Source organism: Pelodiscus sinensis, chromosome 4 (assembly GCF_049634645.1).
Source record: "Pelodiscus sinensis isolate JC-2024 chromosome 4, ASM4963464v1, whole genome shotgun sequence".
Classification (NCBI taxonomy): domain Eukaryota; kingdom Metazoa; phylum Chordata; order Testudines; family Trionychidae; genus Pelodiscus; species Pelodiscus sinensis.
In genome coordinates this window covers 103678799-103701209 of record NC_134714.1, presented here as the reverse complement: position 1 = coordinate 103701209, position 22411 = coordinate 103678799, and the positions used below count along the sequence as shown (strand labels likewise).

General features: G+C 47.3%; 1 protein-coding gene across 12 annotated transcripts in view; it reads right to left on the bottom strand.

Annotated features, from left to right (window-relative positions):
- Positions 1 to 22411, bottom strand: part of GALNT18 (polypeptide N-acetylgalactosaminyltransferase 18) — a 938084-nt gene that overhangs the window by 516276 nt on the left and 399397 nt on the right. The window contains exon 1 of one of the 12 annotated variants that reach the window (XM_075927914.1): positions 10660 to 18034. The exons of the other annotated variants lie outside the window; for them this stretch is intronic. The gene's annotated coding sequence lies outside the window, so the exon portion shown is untranslated. Of the gene's footprint in view, positions 1 to 10659; positions 18035 to 22411 lie in introns of those variants that run through there. 12 annotated transcript variants of the gene reach the window in all.

The following is a 22411-nucleotide window of genomic DNA, read 5'->3' as shown; positions in this document are numbered from 1 at the left end:
ACATTAGGAAATAATTTCAAAATAAATTATTTCAAAATAATAACTCCCAGAATAACTATTTCAAAATAGCGTGTCCACACTACAGGGAAGCTTCGAAATTAGTCGGAGGCAGACTCCCCTAACATGGATGTGCTACCTTGATTTAGAGCCGCAGGAAGCACTGGGAAGTAATTATTTTGAATGACTCTAGGACAGGGGTGGGCAAAAGCCTCTCAGTGGGCTGCATCCAGCCAGCCTAGGGCTTTGATCCTGCCTGCATTGCTGTTGCAGGCTCTGCCCCCAGTGCATTATCTTTTAACTCTCTATTGCAAGGGCTCCCATGTGTCCAGCTCCCAGGCAATGCTATCAGTGGAGCAGGGAGCCTTTTCAACTCTCTATTGCAAGGATTCTTATGAGCCCTTTAAATAGAAGCAGTTGAAAGGGCTCTAGCACAGGGCTTCCTGTGAGCTGCATGCCGGCATGGCCACCCAGCCCTTTTCTAAGCCCACACAGAGGTTCAGAGCTCCACACTAGCACGGAGCTCAGGCTGGGAAAGAGGGGGGCAGACATTCACTTCCTCGTGGTAGAGGAGCAGAAGCAGCAGCAGCTGCCTGCTGTACTAGCTCCAGCCTCTACTGCGGTCCTTCCCCTTCCCTACCTCCTGGTGGGTCTGGGTCACAGGGGATTATGTGACCCAGATCGTGCTGAAGCTGCTGCTGAAGGAAAGGAGGGACCTTTGCTTCATTGCCTGCAACTAAACATGTGGGAAAAGCTGGGTAAGTTACAGGCCTCCCAGATCGGCTCAACTTTCCTGCCTCTTTCTCAAATCCTCCCCTGACCTAAGAAATGCTAACAATGCAGCAGCCTCCCCCCTTCCTGCTTCTCCCCTAGTCCTCCCTTGGGGGGTCTGGGATCCCCTGTGTTACACGTCCCCGCTGTGTGTGCCTATGCCACATTTGCATGATGACATTTCAAGCAAAGTTTAAAGAGGTATTAATAGCTTAAGATAAAGAAAAAGTTTATTTTAACAGAATTGTTTTATCTGTTGCAGGTATCTAAAACTCTGATCTTAATATGATTTGTTTTTAAAATCCTGTGTTACTAATTAATACATGGTAAATTGTATTACATTAAGGCCAGGTCTTTGCTATGTGGTAGAGTTCTGGCTCTTATGAGTCAGAAGTAACAAGTGATGCTGTTTTGTAGGATGAAACCTTCCTTACAAGCTCTTTGAAACATGCATCTGTCTGTTAGAAAGGCTGATGATACATTCACTGCACGGTCTCAGAGGGGTAGCCCTGTTAGTCTAACTAAAAAAACTTAAAAAACAACAATGGTCTTGTAGCACCTGAGGGTATGTCTACACTACAGCGCTAATTCGAACTAACTTAGTTCAAATTAGTTAATTCGAACTAAGCTAACTCGAACTAACGCATCTAGAACTAAAAACTAGTTCGAATTAGCGTTTTGCTAATTCGAACTAGCGCGTCCACATTAAGTGGACCCTGAAGTGGGGTTAAGGATGGCCTGAAGCGGGGTTAAGGATGGAAGGGCATCAGAGGAGGACTCAGAGCGTGGAGATGCTGTCTCAGGCTAGCCGAGGGCTGTGCTTAAAGGGTCCCGACCCCCACCCCGGACAGACAGTTCTCAGGGGTGCCCTGCTTGCAAAGCAGTCCTGGCTTGGAGTGCCCTGAGTGCCCACACTGGGCACATCACAGCACTCGGCCATCAGCCCGGCTGCACTTGCCGCAGGCTGCCATCTGGGGAGAGGCGGCAATTGGGGGGCTGCAGGAGAGCTTCCACCCCCAGAAGCCCGCAGAGCCAGCCCAGTCCTCCCCATCGGGGGCTCGTGCCCCATTCCTCCCTCACCTCCTTCCACTTACCCTTCCCTAGCCCCTTTTCTTGATGTACAAAATAAAGGACAATTGTGTTCAAAAATGGAATCTGTCTTTATTGGACAAAACTCAGGGAGACTGGGAAAAGGAGGTGGGAGAGGGGAAGAGAGAGGCTGGGAGAGGGGAGGGCATCTACAATGATCAGGGGTTGGGAACAGGTCCCATATGAAGAGAGGCTAAAGAGACTGGGACTTTTCAGCTTAGAAAAGAGGAGACGGAGGGGGGACAGGATAGAGGTCTCTAAAAGCAGGAGTTGGGTGGAGAGGGTGCATATAGAAAAGTTCTTCATTAGTTCCCATAAAGAAGGACTAGAGGACACCAAAGGAAAGGAATGGGTAGCAGGCTTCAAACTAGTAACAGAAAGTTGTTCTTCACAAAGCAAAGAGTCAACCTGTGGAACTCCTTGCTGCAGGAGGCTGTGAAGGCTACAACTAGAACAGAGTTTAAAGGGAAGTGAGATCAAGTCATGGACGTTGGGTCCATGGAGTGCTATTAGCCAGGGGGTAGGAGTGGTGTCCCTGCCCAAGGTTTGTGGAAGGCTGGAGAGGGATGGCATGAGACAAATGGCTTGGTCACTGTCTTCGGTCCATCCCCTCCAGGGTCCCTAGGGTTGGCCGCAGTAGGCAGACAGGCTACTGGGCTAGATGGACCTTTGGTCTGACCCAGGACGGCCATTGTAAGCTCAGGGCTCAGGGTCGGGGGTCTCAGTGGACCCCCTTGATTCTCTTGCACACCTGCCCAAGCTAGCCACTTTCCTGTGCCTAGTGCGGAGATTGTGGACAAGGTCCACGATGTCCGCACTAGCCCAGGCAGGTGCCCACCTCTTGCGGTCCCGGACAAGCTCCCGGGAGCTGCCAGCCTGGTCCCGGGAAGACGGGGAGGGCTGGAGGGCATCGGGTGGCTGGCTCGATCCGTGCCAGGTGCAGGGTCTGCTGGCTGGGTGCTGGCAGGCTTGCACCCGGCACGGGCACCGTAGCCAGCCCGTGCCTCTTTAAGGCACACCCCTTAATTCGAACTAGCTAGTTCGAACTAGGCTTAATCCTCGTGGAATGAGGATTACCTAGTTCGAACTAAGCGCTCCATTAGTTCGAATTAAATTCAAACTAACGGAGCGCTAGTGTAGCGCCTATGAAAGTTAGTTTGAACATTTGTTAGTTCGAACTAACTTTGTAGTGTAGACATACCCTTAGAGACTAACAAAAATATATAAATAATATCATGAGCTTTCCTGGGCACAGTCCACTTCCTCAGCCCTGGGTAATGTTCATTTTCTTTTAATTTGCTTTCATATTAAATAATCATAAGCATTGCTCCTTGTTAATTATCCCTTGTTTTAATATATTTTCTTCCACATCTATGGACTACTTAAATTGATGACAGATCCACACACAATCTCAATACTGGTGTTGAGCATAAGAAATGTCAACCTGCCCCAAAGAAAATTCAATTCGTCCAAGGATGGAAAATCTTAGAGGGAACAAGGCTCTAGCATCCCTGGCAGCAACAATGGGACAGCAAGCCCCTTTAAATAGCAGGAATTGAAAGAGTTGGCAGCTCCTGTCCCCCACTAACATGAGGCCTGGGAGCCACATGGGAGGCATGAGCCCTTTCAAGTCCTGCTATTTAAAGGCTCTGCCCCTTCTGCCCAAGGCACTGTCCCTTCTATCCAACTGTTCTCTAGCACCAGAGTCAGGAAGAAGAGGAGAACAGCAGCGTGCATTTAACAGCATGGCACCTGCCCACTGCCTTGGGAAATCTTGCCCTCACCCGCGTCGTGCCACCATGCAGTCTCTCTGCTCCTCTGCCCATGGCAATTCAGGAAGATTTGGGCGACATGGGAGAGCAAATAAAGATATGAATGTGGTATGAGATTCCCTCCTACATGCAGAGCCTTTACAAGGCCTATCCACTGGAGCCCTGTGCTGGACTATTTTTGTATACTGCTCCCATTATTACAGTAGTGGATCCCAGACCTTCTGCAGACCTCTACTATGCATCATCTGAGGCTCAAAATTCGCCTAGGTGTTGCCTAGGTCTTGTGCACTGGTGTGAGGCTCTATATACTGTGACATTTTCCTCATGTAATGTCTAGGCCTTCAAATCAAAAGAAATCACTGACCCCACTTTCCCCCTAAATTTACTGTTCAGTAAAACAGTGTTCCCTCTAAGCTGCGGGGCAACCCAGATTCACAGGTGATCCATCAGCCCCGCCCAGTCAGTCAGCTCCTTGCAGGGAGCCCTGAGCCTCTGTCTGGGCGGGGCTGATTAATCACCTGAAAAGCTTGGCTCCCCACAGCTTAGAGGGATACTGCAGTAAAACCTATTTAAGATTTATAACACTAGACCTGGGTGGGGTCCTTTTTTGGGTCGGGGACACACACAAGTGAGAAGCAAAGCAAGAAGCCCCTGACTGAAAAGGAGAAAGACACTCCCCATGTTCCCCTTGCACACCAGAGCCTCAGGGGACACAGGCTAGAAGATTTTGTGCACCGGGATCCCTAGTGCTAAGCCTCGGGAGCCAGATCCAGGGAAGCTGGGGGCCGCATCTGGCTTCTGGGGTAGAGAGCCCAGCCACTCCTTCTGGGACTCCCTCGCCTGCTGTTTCTGCTCTAAAGCTGTTATGGCTCACTCTCCAGCTCTTGCTCTCTCTCCTTCCTTTACCTCTCCTCCCATCTCTCAGGGTTTGTCTACACTACCCTCCTAGTTCGAACTAGGAGGGTAATGTAGGCATACCGCACTTGCAAATGAAGCCCGGGATTTGAATTTCCCGGGCTTCATTTGCATAAGCGGGGCTCCGCCATTTTTAAATCCCCGCTCGTTCGAACCCTGTGCCGCGCGGCTACACGCGGCACGAACTAGGTAGTTCAAACTAGGCTTCCTAGTTCGAACTACCGTTACTCCTCATTCCACGAGGAGTAACGGTAGTTCGAACTAGGAAGCCTAGTTTGAACTACCTGGTTCGTGCCGCGTGTAGCCGCGCGGCACAGGGTTCGAACGAGCGGGGATTTAAAAATGGCGGAGCCCCGCTTATGCAAATGAAGCCCGGGAAATTCAAATCCCGGGCTTCATTTGCAAGTGCGGTATGCCTACATTACCCCACTAGTTCGAACTAGGAGGGTAGTGTAGACATACCCTCACTCTCCCCTTCCAATGGGGAGCCTTTTAAATGCAAGCCAGCAGTGGAGTCAGCTGGTCCCAAACTGCCTGGGCCAATTCCCTATCAATGTTTCTCATTGTCCTGCCATCCTCTGATTCTATTTAGCAAGTCTTTTATCCTTTTTGGGCTGCCTTCCTCCCCCTCTGCAGTAGCCCTCTGGCCTGACCCTGCTATAAATTATGCCAGTGTACCTGGTAAAACTTCCCTATGTAGTCAAGCACTAAATAGACAAGACAGACAAATATGTAGGAGTATAAACAGAAGCATAAAACACATAAAAAGGAAGCATGTACAACAATTAAGTGCACTGTACTATCACCAAAATCTCATTTGCCATTGAACATTAACTAACATGCCATAAAATGAAGTGTTAACCCATAAAATTACTTGCATAAACAAGTATGATATTGCAGTAATGAATGAGGTAGTAGTTACAGTATGTAAACTGCATTTTTGAAAAATATGTCTGGAAAGAAAACCCAGTTATTTCTTATGAACTTTTTTTAATGAGTGTTTCAAAGAGAGGAGGACAGAATACAGAATAAAAATGAACTTATGCTTCCCCACATGTGCAGCTCTTTTTTTGCTCTGACAACACATTTCTTTCTCTGCTCAAATGATTCTGCAATTTCTTCTCTTTTCACAGCAAATCAGAGCAAGAATGGTGATCGCAATAGAAAAGAATCATTTCCTAATTAAACGATTATTCCTTTTTTACCAACAATTATTGTAGCTTTGGATCAAAGATGCGTGCATGTGATAATGCAATATGTAGCATGAAAATGTCCAATTAACATGCACTCCTCATTCTTATTATTATTTATGTGGGTTGCACTCAGAGTTCTCATAGTAATCAGGGTCCACTGCCATAAGCAATATACAAACAAAGAAGCTTATCTGGAGTAGAAGCAAAGAGAGGACTGGGATAGGTGTTAGATTAGGGTTCAGAAGATCAAGTTCAAATCATTGCCCTGACATGCGTTTCCTGTGAGACCATGAGCAAGTCACTTCATACATCTGTGTCTCAGTTTTCCATGTATAAAATAAGAAAAACAAATACTCCTTTTATCCTTTAGTCTATTTAGATTAGATTCCCATGGGAAAAGAACAGTCATTTATTGTGTTTCTGTACAGTGAGATCATAAACTTAGGGCTTCTGGGTCCTATCATAATGTTGCCTCTTGACCTTAGGAGTTGGCTAACATATAGGGCCTTGTCAAACTGACTTACTTCACTTACAAAGACTGTCCACAAAGCTTTGTTTCCCTGAACATCGGGGAAGCAAACAGCAGCAAGCAACCAGAAGTCCAAACCTAGTTTCCAGCCTGTCTTGTACGCCAAGGAGCTCTGTCTCGGTTCCTTCTCAAGGTCAAGCTGCCATCTGCTTCACTGGCTTTCTTTTCCCCTTCTACTACTGATAAACACAGACACACACAGCTTCCTCAATCAGTGACTTTGCCTAAATTTTCAACCAGTCCCAGGAAAATCTGAATTAGTTCCTGTCAGGCCTCCCAAGATGGACCTTGAATTGGGGTGGCTGCTATTGATTCAGCTATCACTAAAAAAAGGAATGTTTAATTGTTCTCTCATTTAGCACGAATAAATATGGTGGCTAGCTCCAAAACCATACAGTGCAACAGTAACACAAAATAATAAATAAATTCTAAGAAAAAGAGCTCATCAGTGTCTTTTTTTGCTACTCTTATATGTTTATAAAGATGAAGCAATTCTCTGTAACATCTTTCATTTAAGTGTTATTTTGACTACATATACAATACAGGCAGTCCCCGGGTTATGTACAAGATAAGAACAAACCTACAGTCCCTAAGTTGAATCTGTATGTAAGTTGGAACTGGTGTCCAGATTCAGCCGCTGCTGAAACTGATCAGTTTCAACAGTGGCTGAATCTGGACGCCAGTTCCTATTTACATACAGATTCAACTTAAGAACCCCAGGCATCCCCAAGTCAGCTGCTGCTGAAACTGATCAGCGGCTGATTCCAGGAAGCCCGGGGCAGGAGCTTCCTGTAGTCAGCCACTGGTCAGTTTCAGCAGCGGCTGACTTGGGGACGCCTGGGGCAGAGCAGCTGGGGTGCTGCCGGGTTGGTCCAGTAGCACCAAGGAGCGGTGCTGCGGGACCAACCGGCAGCGTCCCACCTGCTCTACCACAGGCCCGGGGCTTTGCTCCACGTCTCCCTAGTCTGCCGGGGGGGGGGGCCCCCCAGCAGACCAGGGACACGGGGAGCAAAGCCACAGCGGCGGCGGGGTGCCGCGCCTCTGAGGCTTTGCTCCAGGTGTCCATGGTCTGCTGGAGATGGTCCCCAGCAGACCAGAGGCACCGGGAGCAAAGCGGCAGCGGCGGTGGAGTCCCGCGCCTCCCCGGCTTTGCCACAGCAAAGCCTCAGAGGCGCGGGACCCCTCCGCCTCCCTGGCTTTGCTCCGGGTGTCCCTGGTCTGCTGGAGACGGTCCCCAGCAGACCAGAGGCACCGGGAGCAAAGTAGCAGCAGCGGCGGGGTGCCGCGCCTCTGAGGCTTTGCTCTGGCAAAGCCTCAGAGGCACGGGACTCCGCCACCGCTGCCGCTTTGCTCCCGGTGCCTCTGGTCTGCTGGGGACCGTCTCCAGCAGACCAGGGACACCGGGAGCAAAGCCGCAGCAGATGGTCCCCAGCAGACCAGGGGCACCCGGAGCAGCTTTTCTCGTCCCGGAGGTCGAGGTGGCGGGACCGCTGCGCTCTGGGCGGTCCCGCTGCCTGTGAGCTCCGGGGCGAGAAAGCCCCGTTCGTAAGTGCAGATCCGACATAAGTCGGATCCGCGTAACTCGGGGACTGCCTGTATAGGTCTGGATTTCTTTCAGAGAAGTTAACTTTATTTCCTCATCACTAGTCTTCTTTCACAGTCTAATGTTAATTTGTCTGTTTAAACCAACTGTCAAATCATCTAAAAAAACAATCCCCCAAAAATAAAGATAAAGAGAAGGCAGGATCTCACACCAGACTTCTAGGATAGCAGCAATCTGTCACTTTGCACACAGGGAGTATTGCACTCCAGATCAAAAGCAAACCCTTTGAGCATTGTATGAATGAAAATTTAAGTCTGAAATGATTCAAGTTAATTGATGGTTGGATCACTATAGTACACAAGAGAAAGTTCTAGTGGGAAAACATCTGCTCAGCGTACGGTGGCTGTCAAAAATGCTAACCGAATGTTAGGAATCATTAGGAAATGAACAGATAATAAGACAGTAAACATCATAATGCCACTTCATTAATTAGTGTTACTCCCACTTCTTGAATACTGCATACAGTTCTGGTCACCACATTTTAAAAAGATATATTGGAACTGGAAAAAGATACAGAGAAGGGCAACAAAATAGTAAGGGTATGGAAGAACTTCTATATTAGGGGAGATTAGAAAGATAGGGACTTTTCAGACTGGAAAAAAGATAATTAAGAGAGGATAGTCTAGAGGTCTAGAAAAGCATGAATAGTGTGGAGAAAGAATAAAAACATTATTGATTCCTTCACAACTAAAGAGTCACAGAAGCACTTCACACAAAGCACAGTCAACCTGTGGAATTTGTTACTAGGGGATGTTGTGAAGGCCAAAACTATAACAGAGATTTAAAAAATTAGATACATTCATAGAAGGTACATCTATCAATGGCTACTAGTCAAGATGGTCAGGGATACAACCCCATGCTCTGTGTATCCCCAGCCCCTGACTGCCAGAAGCTGGGACTAGACAGCAGGGACTGGATCACTCAGTGATTGTCTGTTTCCTTCATGCCTTCAGACATATATGGCATTGTCAGAAGATGGGTTACTGGGCTACATGGACAACTGGTCTGACTCAATATGGCCATTCTTCTGGTTTTTATAGGTCATTAACACAGGTTTACATTCACACTGAGGCTACATGTACACTGCAGGTTTCTTGCACAAGAAGCTTTTTGCGGCAGAGATCTACCACAAAAAATTCTTGCGCAAGAGCGCATCCATACTACAAGGCTACGTCTAGACTGGCATGATTTTCCTCAAATGCTTTTAACGGAAAAGTTTTTCCATTAAAAGCATTTGTGGAAAAGAGCATATAGATTGGCATGGATGCTTTTGTGCAAAAGCACTTTTTGCGGAAAAGCATCCGTGCCAATCTAGACGCGGTTTTGCACAAGAAAGCCCCGATCAGCATTTTCGCCTTCGGGGCTTTTTTGCACAAAACGGTTCTCAGCTGTCTACACTGGCCCTCTTGCGCAAAAGCATTTGCGCAAGAGGGCTTTTTCCCGAACGGGAGAGTCATTGTATTTGCGGAAGAACACTGACAATCTTACATTAGATCGTCAGTGTTCTTGCGCAAATTCAAAGCGGCCAGTTTAGACAGCTGGCAAGTTTTTCTGCAAAAGCACATGCTTTTGCGGAAAAACTTGCCAGTCTAGATGCAGCCCAAAAGTGCATCGTGAAAATGATGTTCTTTTGTGCAAGAGAGCGTCGAGACTACATGGATGCTCTCTTGAAAGAAACCTCTGATTGCCAATTCACAGAATAGCCACCAGACCACCTGTGCTTTTTTTGATTGGCTCTTTTTCTGCAAAAACCACCTGTTGCCCGTCAACACACACATTTTTGTGCAAGAACTCTTGCGCAAAAAGGAGTTATTCCTCATAAAAAGAGGAATACCTACACTGCAAAAACCCTTCTGTTCTTTTGATTTACTGAAAATTTACTTGCACAAAAAATGCTCTTGAGGTGTGGACGCTCCACAAGTTTTTGCGCAAAACCCCCTACAGGGTAGATGTAGCCTGAGATTTATCAAGAGGGGAAGTGATATCCCCTCTTGATATTCTCTTAATGAGAATATCAAGATCATGATCTCTGAACAGGATACTGGCAGCATGCAAAACTGGAGATCAGTTTAGATAATTAGCTAGTTGATTAATTACTGATAAGGGAGATGAGCTCATTATATTCCAGAACATTTCCAGGACTGCTTCTCATTGAATCAGGACTACGGATCATTATACACATTACTTATACAATAGCATTCTACTTTCAATCAGATTTGCTGAAGGTCCTTCCTGTGGAAGTTTAACTGAAAAGCAGGAAACGTACTATTTAAGATTTGTAGTTTGCTTATGTAAAACAAGAGCACATATTCATTACTTCCTTCTGTAATATTCCAACAACTGTAACAAGCACCCAGTTTTCAAACCAACACCTCCACTGGTTTAATTAAAAAAAAGTGCTTATGTTATTGAGATACTAACGTTATTGCAATAGGGTGACAGCTTCTTGTTCCCCAAGTGCAATATAGTGATGATGGCTGTAACGATGTGGGGAGGATGTTCATAGCCTCATGATAGCATGGGTGTAACATACACATTGGGGCTACATCTACACTACAGGGTTTTTGTGCAAGAAGCTTTTTGTGGAAGAGACCTTCCGCAAAAACTTCTTACGCAAAAACGCGTCTGCACCTCAAAAGTGCATCTCAAAAGCAATATGCTTTTGCATAAGAGAGCGTCCACACTATTGAACGCTCTCTCACATATGAAGCCCCCAGGAACTGGATCTAGCAGGGCTTTAGGTCACCAGTTGCTCTTTAGTGCAGTTGCCCAAGCCCTGCAGAGACTCACACTTAAAGGGACCCCTCTGGACAGCCGTTTCTCTGTTTCTGCTGCCTGCTTGCAGACCTCTCTTGAGGGACAGCAAAGCTTCAGTAGTGCTTGTTGTGGTTGCCCTGTGCTTTTTGGCAAGGCCACAGCTTTATGCCTTCTTGCTGTTTGCTGTGGAGCTGGAGATGCTCCTGGGAGCCTGTGCAACAGGGTGTCATGGACGTCGCACATGATGCCGACATGTTGCTTCATGAGCTCTTCCCCAGGCCTGGCCCGTCTGCGGCTCCCCTGGACTCTGGCAGCTGACTGCGGTGGTGTGGCTGGGCCCTCCGTCCTGGCTGGTCCAGCTGTGGAGAACACACTAGAGGGAGGGGCCATCAGTCCTCCCTGCACACACATTCCTTGTGGCTGTGCCCTCCTCTGTGAGTGGTGGCCACCCTGTCTGTGGCCCGCAGGATGGCCCATGTGCAAGGCCATGTGTGGCCTGCACAGCATGCCTTGTCTCACACGGGCCCCGATGGGACCAGAAGACTGTGCTGCCCTCTTTCCCCACTTCCCTTGCCTGGACACACACACCATGGTCAGGCAGGCAAGGGAAGTGTTCAGCCACAGTGGATCCCCGCATGGGCGGCAGAGGAGCCATGAGCAGCCTGGCTCACCCTGAGGTCTGCACACACAGCAGTGGCTCGCTGGGCTATCTGTGGGAGCGGCTGCTGCTGGGAGCGGCTGCTGCCTCACATGTGTATGCATGCCTGAGTGCAGCACTCCTGGGTGTGTGTGAGGTTGTGCTTGCGCCCTTGCGGCTAGTCTGCTCGTAGCTGAGTGCTCCCCCGCCCTGGCTGGCAGCAGTGCTCCCAGGCACGTGGAGGTGATGGCTGCTGTGGTCATGTGCTGCACCCTCCCACTGCACGTGGTTGCATGTGCCCAGTCTGCAGCAGTATGTGCTCACCTAGCAGCCCGTGTGACACTGTGCCCCTTGCCCCCTGTGCGCCCACCACCACGGCCCTGTGTGTGTGTGTGTGTGTGTGTGTGTGCGCACGCGCGTGCGTCAACATACCTGAAGAGCCCTCCCAGGACTCTGAGGAGGCCTGGGAGATGTCCAGGCTGGCAGGGGCTGCCTCCAGGGACAGGGTGATGGTCCTGCTGTCCTGGTCATCCTCATCCTCCTCCGTCGGGGGCTGGACATGCCCCTCTGTCTCCTCTGCCTAAGGGACAGGCTCCGGGGACTTGAGTATGGGCTGCTCCAGGCCAGAGTCCACCACGATGGAGGGGGAAGAGGGTTCCCTCCCCCCCAAGGATCTGGTGGAGCTCAGCATAGTAGGGGCAGGTTTGGGATCTTGTCCCTGAGCATCCCCTCTGCTTCCTGGCCTTAATGTACCCTTGATGGAGCTCCTTCACCTTAGCCCAGGGCTTGCTCTATGGTCCGTGCAGGGTCACCTTGCTCTGCCAGGTATACGGCCATGCAGGAGAAGATCTCTGCATTGCGGTGTTTGGCCCTGGGCCAAACACCTGCAGGGATTCCTCCTCGTCCCACAATTCCAGGAGGGTGGTGATTTCAGGGCCATTCCAGGTGGGGGCATGCCTCTTGGTCCCCCTAGGGGAATCCTGTGCCCCCGTGGTTGGTCCCTGGAAGGGCCAGAGGGGTGCAGGAGAGCTTGCTGGGAGGCTATTTGTGGCAGAAGCAGAGCTGCATGGTGAAGGCACCTGCTTCCTGCAAACTTCCTGCCACAAGGTTTGTGCAGGGTGCCTGCAGATTTAAGGGAGGCCAGCAGACAGGAACTATAGAGTCCTGATGAACTTGGCCAGAGTGGCCAAGAGGCCACACCTGTTTTTTCCTAGAGGCCAATTCTTTCGCAAACCCCCCTGTGGAGCGTTCACACACACCTTTTTGTGCAAGAGCTGTAGCACAAAAAGGAGTTATACCTTGTAGAAAGAGGAATACCTACACTGCAAAAAGCCCTCTGTTCTGTCGATTGACTGTAGAATTACTTGCACAAAAACGCGCTTGAGGAGTGGATGCTCCACGAGTTTTTGTGCAAAAACCTTGTAGTGTAGATGTAGCCTGGGAAACTAGATGAAGTGTCCTCCAGCTCTTCCCACGGGTGCCCTACTGACCATTCTGTCCGCACTCATCAAAACTCTGTAGTCCTCCTTCCCCTGCATCCCTTAAAGCTGCAACTTCAGGGGGAACCGTGTGTGGCACATAGCAGGCCCTGACAGCCCTGAGCCACACAGCAGCTTCCAGAGCAGTGGTTTTGGCCCCATGAGTGACCCCATTGCTCACACTGAGCCCCCTCCTCTGCTCCTAGGGAGCTGGTAGCCAGCTCCCAGGACCCTGCCAGGGGACAGAAGAGGCATGCGCCTTCCTGATCTGGTGCAGAGATCCTGGACTTCACTGAGGTCTGGGGAGAGGAAATAAACTACAGACTCTCCGCACCAGACACAGGAATTCAAACTTCTATGGCCACATGCGCACCCAGGAGCAGCTGTACATGAAGGTGAAGGAGCTAAGGCAGGCCTATGCCAAGGCCAGTGAGCTCAGTTCCTGTTCCAGAGCCTGTCCATACTACACACAGCTCCATCATATCCTAGGGGGGCAGGTCAGTCCCTCTCCCTCCCCCCTCCACACCCTCCGGTGTAGACTGAGGGCTGGAAATGCCCATCATTGCCCTCCCCGCATCACAGCTGGTGAGGAGGAGGAGAAGCTGGACGAGGCCAGCACTATAACTATGCCCGCCAGTCAGGAGGTCATTCTCAGCCTGGACCGGTACCCGGGGCATCATCAAAAGCCAAGGAAGGCTGAATATGAGTCAGCAGTGTGATGCTGTTGCAAAAAAAGCAAACATGATTCTGGGATGCATTAACAGGTGTGTTGTGAGCAAGACACGAGAAATCATTCTTCCTCTCTATTCTGTGTTGGTTAGGCCTCAGTTGGAGTATTGTGTCCAGTTCTGGGCACCGCATTTCAAGAAGGACATGGAGAAATTGCAGAGGGTCCAGAGAAGAGCTACAAGAATGGTTAAAGATCTAGAGAACATGACCTATAAGGGAAGGCTGAAGGAATTGGGTTTGTTTAGTTTGGAAAAGAGAAGACTGAGGGGGGACATGATAGTAGTTTTCAGGTATCTAAAAGGGTGTCATAAGGAGGATGGAGAAAACTTGTTCATCTTGGCCTCTGAGGCTAGAACAAAAAGCTTAAACTGCAGCAAGGGAGGTTTATTTTGGACATTAGGAAAAAGTTCCTAACTGTCAGGGTGGTCAAACACTGGAATAAATTGCCCAGGGAGGTTGTGGAATCCCCATCTCTGGAGATATTTAAGAGTAGGTTAGATAAATGTCTATGTAAGCGGGGGAATGGTCCCGCTCTTGTGGGCAACTTTCCTGGCTTCTATACACCCCGGTGAAATGAACCAGCGAAAGGATCTGAGTCCCCGCTCCCACTTCCTTTACCCCACGGCTCCCTGATCCTGAGGGCTCCCCCTCCACTCCACTGAGTAGCAGAGCCCTTGAAACCCCAACAAGGCTGGGCCCAGGTTTCCTGGGGCTTAATCCCTGACCTTGTAGTCACTAGGGGCAGGAGTTAGGGTGTCCCCACTCCGAGGTGCTCTCTTTACACTGCAGGCCTTCTTGGCCCAGTGATCACTTCATAAGGTTCAAAGCAAATACAATTTATTAAACATCAACTGATTAAAGAGAATAGAATAAGAAACAATGAGAATGGTTAAATGAGAACACACAGCCCTGCTCTGTAGCACAGGGACATCAACACAGCAGTCTGCAGAGTGTAAGGACAGTTCACAGTCTCTTCCTTAGAAGCCCTGGATGTGCTGCAAGGGCTGCAGGCTGGACACGCTTGCACTGGCAGTGACCACACAGCCTCAGTCTCTAAGTGGCCAGACCCCTCTCCCAGTCCAGAGCCTTTCCCCACACTTTGCAGGTCCCAGTAGCTCACCACATCCAGCTGCAGGCTGTGCTGCTTGGCCAGTTCCAGCTCCTTGTGTTGTTTCTCTGTTCCTTTTGGCTTTCTGAGCACTGCCAGTCTGCTGCTCAACACAGGGTCTGCACTGCTTGGCCTGTCTGTGTCTGGTTCTGTCGCTGCAGGACTTCTTCTTGTACCCCTCTTTTAGCTCTCTGTCTTTGCAGGACCTCTTCTGCACACAGCTTGTTTGTTCAGAGACAGAGACAGAACAATCCCCACTTACAACCTGTCAGTCAGGCTGAGCTGGAGTGTTGACTGCTTTCCATTGTCTCTGGGGTCTGTCAGTCTCATGAACCCTTCCCCTTCTGAAGCTGGTAAACCAAAAAACTCCCACAGAGTTTTAGTAAGGGGTAACAGTCCCCTTACATCTATCAGGGATGGTCTAGATGGTATTTGGTCCTGCCATGGGGGCAGGGGACTGGACTCGATGACCTCTCAAGGTCCCTTCCAGTCCTAGTATTCTATGATTCTATGATCAGGCGAGTGCTATTATTTTTCCCTAGACACACACAGGTGGAGGGATTGGGCAGCAAGGGGCTGCTGCGTGCTCCTGGCTTAGTCTTCTTGGCCTGGGGATTGCGCAGCAGCTTGTGCATGTGGAGTGCCAGTCCTGGGCACACAACCCCAGGAGGCAGCAACAGAGGCCCCTAGTGCTCTGGCTCACAGGGTGTCTGGAGAATCCTGCCTTACTCCCAACAATGGGGTGGGAAACTCCTGACACTAGAATCGGACACCCTCCCACCCCTAAGAGGCTGGGGACATGCAGACACAAACACTCAGGAGTGCCGCACACGGCACACGGGCATGCCCACACTTTTGGGGCAGTATCTGCTCCCAGGAACAGTGCAGCAACGCACAGGAGTGCCTGCTGCTCACACACACACTTCCCTCTGCAATACTCTACTTCCCTCTTCTTCAGCAGCCAGGGATACAAGTCCTCTCCCTATGGGACACTGCTACTGCCAGTCCTTGCATGTGTGGCATGGGCTACCTGTAGAACCCCCTCTACTTATAGGATCCCGGTCTGGCCAGCACCTTCCCATGCCTGTTTGTCTCTTGGACATCTGGGCCCCTGCAGAAGCACATCACCTTCATCTGACCCATGGCTTTTCAGTCTCGGCTCAGAAGGACACAAATAAACAGAGACTCACAGGATTCCCAGAGCCCTTGGGAGGTCCCCAAACACAACCTCTCCTCCGCCACTACACCTTACCCACATCAGGAGCAACCCCAACTTGCCTCATCCCTCGTCAGGACTTTGTGAAGGCGGGACTGAAAAATCTCCCGAGGAGGGATTTCCACCACCCCACCACCACCTCCTTTCGTAGGGAACCCCGCTGCGGCAGTTCAATTCACCAGTCTTTTGGGACAGTAGTACAAGGGCACCATACCAGCATAAGCACGGCTCTGACGGTCAATTTCCCCATGACGAACTGGTTCCTGATGGATTGGTAGCTGTCCAGTGTGGCGAGCTTCTAGATGACAGTGGCTACCCACTTTTGAAGGAGGATGGTGGGTCTCATATGGGTGTCCTGTCACTGGAGGGCAGGAGCGAGCCACTCTCACAGCTCCAGAAAGATGTCCTTCCACATGCAGAAATTCTGGAGCCACTGCTGGTCGTCCCACTGCTCCAGAACAATCTGCTCCCACCAGTTGGAACTGTTGTCAGGCCACCAGAAGCAGCGGTGCACGGTGTGCAGGGGAAAGTGGGTGTGGTCAAGCTGCATGAGCAGCACCCAGAGGCAAGGAATTGCCCCACAAGGAGCTGTGTCTAATTAAGACTTGGACATGGCTAGTCAGAGCAGCTATATCCTGCAATTACCCTATGTATAGATTTTAAAAAGCCTTAAAGATCAAGGATTATCCTTGCAGGGATCTCTCCATTTCAGCACTGCAAGGTGAAAGATTGAGGATCAGTTCCTGCACATGCTTGCCCTCTTTCAGGACCCCATGCAGGGCACACGGTCTCTGAGGCAGAGAGTAACTACATTCCCTTTACTGTACATCTGGGTGCTGATAAAATTAGCTGAACTCATCCCCTCTCATATTCCTCTCCATTGCCAAGCAGATTCGATATCAGGATATAATATGGGGCACTTCCACTCAGCCATGTGCAAATTGAATTAATTTGATATGTCAAATCTGAATGAAGTTATTTAGAGGGTTGGCTGCTTCTAATAGTCTCCATCATAGCAAAATATGGTGGAAAGATAACAGGGCCAGCCCCTGAGCTGGTGGAAACAGACATAAATAGAAGTAATGTGAATTTACACTACTTAAGGATATGACTCTTAGCCTGGAAGTGTAATTTTAAAGCTATTGATAGAGGTAGTGTTGTCATAAATAATGAAATTCTGCATCACATTGTAGAGAAATCACTTAAATAACAAGCAATTAAGCTTAATTTACAATAACTTTAATAATACTTTAATGTATTTGAGTTTCAAGTGCTTAAACGTATCCTCGCATCTCTTCACATCTTTTAAAACAATTACATTTGTAAAATGTGACACTTCTGCTTTGCCTAGACACTCGCAGTTTACTGATTTTTTTAAACTCGTTACATTAGTTGTAACAGTTTGTAGAAATATTAAATTTTACTAAACAACACTGAAAATCACATTCCATGGCACTGGTACAGGAGAAGCAGAAATGCACTTTACCTACTGATACTGCCAAACCCTGTGTTTTAATTGGATGAAATATATGCCAGTGCAGGGGGCCTAAGCATCACTTACATCCGACTTAACTCTTAGCACTCTGCACAGAGGTGACTATCACTCATTGTGAAAACAAAGGCAGCTATAGTTCAATCTGGAATCCTATTCAAAACTGTAATACAATTCCAACAATTCTCAATTAAACAATTTTACATACAATGGGGCAAACTTTGCCATGTATTATACTTATTTCCAACTGAGCTCAAGGTCTCAGCAAGGAAGCAATGTGGAAACACATAGTGGAGGCACAGACCTTGCTCCAAAGAGTATACAATCTAAATAGACAGGACAAAGAGTGTGATGGGAGAAATGGGCACAAAAGGAGTGACCAGACAGACACACGGCCAGTCACTGGCAGTGGCACGAGTCTTGAACCACATTTTCTGATGTTAAGCCCAGTACCCTATTCACTGGACTGGACTCTGTCTCATCTAAAGCATTCCCACTGGCTTCAGCATCATCTGACGACAGAATTAACACCAAATGATTTGTTTTAAATAGGCTAAATCCTAGGGTACGTCTAGACTACAGGCTTTTGTCGACAGATACTGTCGACAAAACTTCTGTCGACAAAGAGCGTCTACACTACATTCAGTTCTGTCGACAAAGCAAGCTGCTTTGTCGACATGGTAGTGTAGACGCAAAGGACAGTTTACATGCAATAACACCTTCTGTCGACAGAAACTCTGTCGACAGAAGGCGTTATGCCTTGTAAAATGAGGTTTACCAGCGTCGACAAAACTGCTGAGTTCTGTCAACGTTATGTCGACAGAACTCAGCGGTAGTGTAGACGCAGGTATAGTTTTGTCGACAAAAGTCCACTTTTGTCAACAAAACTCTGTAGTCTAGACATACCCCTATAGTCCTTCAAACATAGCTTCTATTGATGTCATCAAATTACTTGTAGTTCAAAGACTTTGGAGACTGTTTGAGTGGTAAGAAATACATTTTCATTGGCAATTTCATAATGTTTTCTAAGAATCAGAACATGAAAAAGCATCAGCTTCTACTGCAGTGAACAAAAGTAACCCAGCTTTACCCATTGTTGCAGAAAAATCTCCCTTCTCTTAGGCTATGACTACACTGCAGTGCTATTTTGGGATACCAGAGGTATCCCAAAATAGCTATTCAATGTCTTTTGAGCATGCCTATTATTTTAAAATATAATGGGCTTGCTATTCCGATGTCCCTTAAACCTCAATTCCATAAGGAATAAGGGACGTTTCAGAATAGGGATTTATTTCAAAATAAGTGCTGCATAGACAGCACCAAATTTCTAAATAAGCTATTTCAAAATTGACTCGAAATAAACTATGCAATATGTGTCACTCAAATTGTGTAGCTTATTTCAAGATGGGGTGCACTATAGCTGCACCGTTAGAAAGTTAGAGTGCAAAGAATCTGACTTGCAACCTGAATTAATTGAAAAAGCTAAGAACAGAAGACAGGCTGTTTGTCTCCCACACTCATACCTTGGATTACACCACCTATTTGGTATGCAGAGAAGGAAGGACGAGGACACTTGATATTCTTTCTTCTCCCTTCTCCCACCCCCAGCCCCTTATCTTTTTCACCATGCTTCAGTGATCACCTCGCATCTCTGTACCAAGAGCCAATAATTCCAAATGAGAAAATTTGATAAAATGGGATAGGTGTATAATTTAAATGGACGTATGCATCAAAAATATTTTTTATTAGAGGGCAACAATACACAAACTCATAAACTGGACCTGATGTGCTTGCATATTTAACAACCCAATATTATCTGGTAATAGATAAGCTACTTGTGGGAAATTACCAACATGATGCAAAGAATTAAGCTTTGGATAGACCTCAAATACTAAACAGGAACTTGGCCCTTTTCCTCCATTACTGCAAGATAACTAGGAGTCCCAGAATCTCACCTCAGAAATCCATACTCACATGCAGACACAGAGTATGCACTTTACCTACTGGTTCTGCTGAACCTTGTGCTCCAATAGTATTAAATTTACAGTAATGTAGAAGGCCTATGCATCACTTACATCCCACTAACACCTTAGCCCTCTGCATGACGTGAATTTCACCCATGGTGAACACAAAGGAACTCAGTTTCAGCAGGTAGCCAAGTTAGTCTGTACGGGTATGTCTACACTACCCCCCTAGTTCAAACTAGGGGGGGTAATGTAGTCATACGGAGTTTCAAATGAAGCCCGGGATTTGAATTTCCCGGGCTTCATTTGCATAAAGCAGGCCGGCGCCATTTTTAAATGCCGGCTAGGTTGGACCCCGTGCCGCGCGGCTACATGAGGCATGGACTAGCTAGTTCGGATTAGGCTTCCTACTAGCTGTACGCCTCGTGGAAGCCTAATCCAAACTAGCTAGTCTGTGCCGTGTGTAGCCACGCGGCACGCGGTCCGACCTAGCCGGCATTTAAAAATGGCGCCGGCCAGCTTTATGCAAATGAAGCCTGGGAAATTCAAATCCCGCGCTTCATTTGCAACTCCGTATGACTACATTACCCCCCCTAGTTCGAACTAGGGGGGTAGTGTAGACATACCCTACAGGATAAACTTAAAAAACAACAAATGGTCTGGTAGCACTTTATAGACTAACACAACGTGTAGATGGTATCATGAGTTTTCATGGGCTGTGCCCATGTAGATGGGATCATGTGCCCATGTAGATGGGATCATGAGCTTTCATGGCACAGCCCATGAAAACTCATGATACCATCTACACGTTGTGTTAGTCTATAAAGTACTACCAGACCATTCGTTGTTTTTTACGTTTACAAAGGAACTAGACAGCATAAGAGACCTTTAAGGTCACCATTTCTGCATGCAATGGTTCAGACTCTCAGGTAATATAAAAAGGCAGTGCTCTACCAAAATAAATGGAATGAATACCATTTTACACAAGCTGCAGATCACACCCTCAGTAAAGGGCTTCACTAGTATAGTACTGAGAGCAGCACTAACCTCCCCAAATGGAGGAATAAGAAATGGCCACACATACCTCCTTTGCATTTCCCAAAAGAGCTGAGTCAGAGTATAGGATATAGACAGACTATTTTGCTCAGGGCAAAGATGCAATGGGCTGCTTTTGCCCTTGCTTCTCAGACATTCCTGTAGACATTGCACATGATGCAATGTTTGTTCCACTTGAATCATAAGTACATCTTGGCATTGTATCAAATTCTCGTCTTCCTGCAGGCTGTTTCCATGTCACCACAAGTCTCAGAAGCAGAGGGTGTTCTGAGATCACCTATGATTTTGACATCAGAAGAACAAAGGCCTGCCTCCCCTCCATCAAATAAGCCTATTTAAAACAGTGCTTCCCCATAAAATAATAGGTCTATACCATAGCTCTTCATAAAAATCAAGACAATCTCCTTTTATAGCAAAATGCAGGACAATGTAGCACTTTAAAGACTAACAAGATGGTTTATTAGATGATGAGCTTTCGTGGGCCAGACCCACTTCCTCAGATCAAATAGTGGAAGAAAGTAGTCACAACCATATATACCAAAGGATACAATTTAAAAAAATGAACAAATATGTAAAGGACAAATCACATTGCAGAACAGGAGGGGGATGCGGGGGAGGGGGCGGGAAGGAAGGAAGGTAAGTGTCTGTGAATTGATGATATTAGAGGTAGGGAGAGTGGGATGTTTGTGAGTTAATGGTATTAGAGGTGATAATTGGGGAAACTGTCTTGGTAATGGGTGAGATAGTTCAAATGTTTGTTAAGACTTAAACATTTGAACTATCTCACCCATTACCAAGACAGTTTCCCCAATTATCACCTCTAATACCATTAACTCACAAACATCCCACTCTCCCTACCTCTAATATCATCAATTCACAGACACTTACCTTCCTTCCTTCCTTCCCCCCCCCCCCCCCCCCGCATCCCCTTCCTGTTCTGCAATGTGATTTGTCCTTTACATATTTGTTCATTTTTTTAAATTGTATCCTTTGGTATATATGGTTGTGACTACTTTCTTCCACTATTTGATCTGAGGAAGTGGGTCTGGCCCACGAAAGCTCATCATCTAATAAACCATCTTGTTAGTCTTTAAAGTGCTACATTGTCCTGCATTTTGCTTCAACTACCCCAGACTAACACGGCTACATTTCTATCCTTTTATAGGTTTTCTATCAATTAATTCCAATGGTGGTTGTGTGGGCAATTTAAATAACACCTGGTTCCTGACACTGGTGTGGAAATAAAATGCCACGACAAAAGGTAATCTTACATTTCAGATTTCAAAAGAGGTTATTTTCAAAATTTAGGCTTCAGCACAGATACTCAAATCCTTACTGAAAGTACTGCTTCATTCTTTACTAATAGCTCCAAACACTGTCACAACCTATAATCTGGGGCCATTACTCCTGAATACTGTAATCTGTCAAAAAATAGGAGAGTAGGAGGAAATACACAACATCTGCTAAGTTTTGTTATTACTACCCTTATATCTGTAGTAATGACTCAATAGTCTTAATATGGGATCAGAGTTGCTTTTATCAGTCAGGCTGCAAAACAATGGGACAATCAATTAATTTCTGCCCTAGCTACAAGCTATCTGTGTTACTTGTGCGGCCTACATTACCACAGCAGCTGATTGCCTGATTTTTACCTTTGCAACCCCAGTGTGTGACAGGGAAGTATGTGCCTGATTTTGGTGGATAAGTAACTGCAAAGGCATAAGGGTAAAATATGGTCCCCTTGACAAATGCGATTGATACTCAAAGTTTCCCCTGAATACAGGGGCTGTATAGACACTTTATACAGACACAAATACGGAAAGAAGATTAGAAACATTCTTTTCAAAGGAATGGTGCTTCCAGCACTGAGGAAGAGGTAAGTACATAGTGCAAGGCAATAAACAATTCTTATTCCCCTTCCCTTAGATTAGATTTTCCCTTGTTAAAAGAGTTTACGAATGACAGCACAATCTAGGGAGAAAATACCAGTAGATATATGGTTATCACTGAGGTATTTTGGGAATAGAATCTGGGGAGGTTCTCCAGACTCACTGCTATAGCAGCCTTCTCATTAAAATTGCAATGTAGGAATACAGGGGCCACCG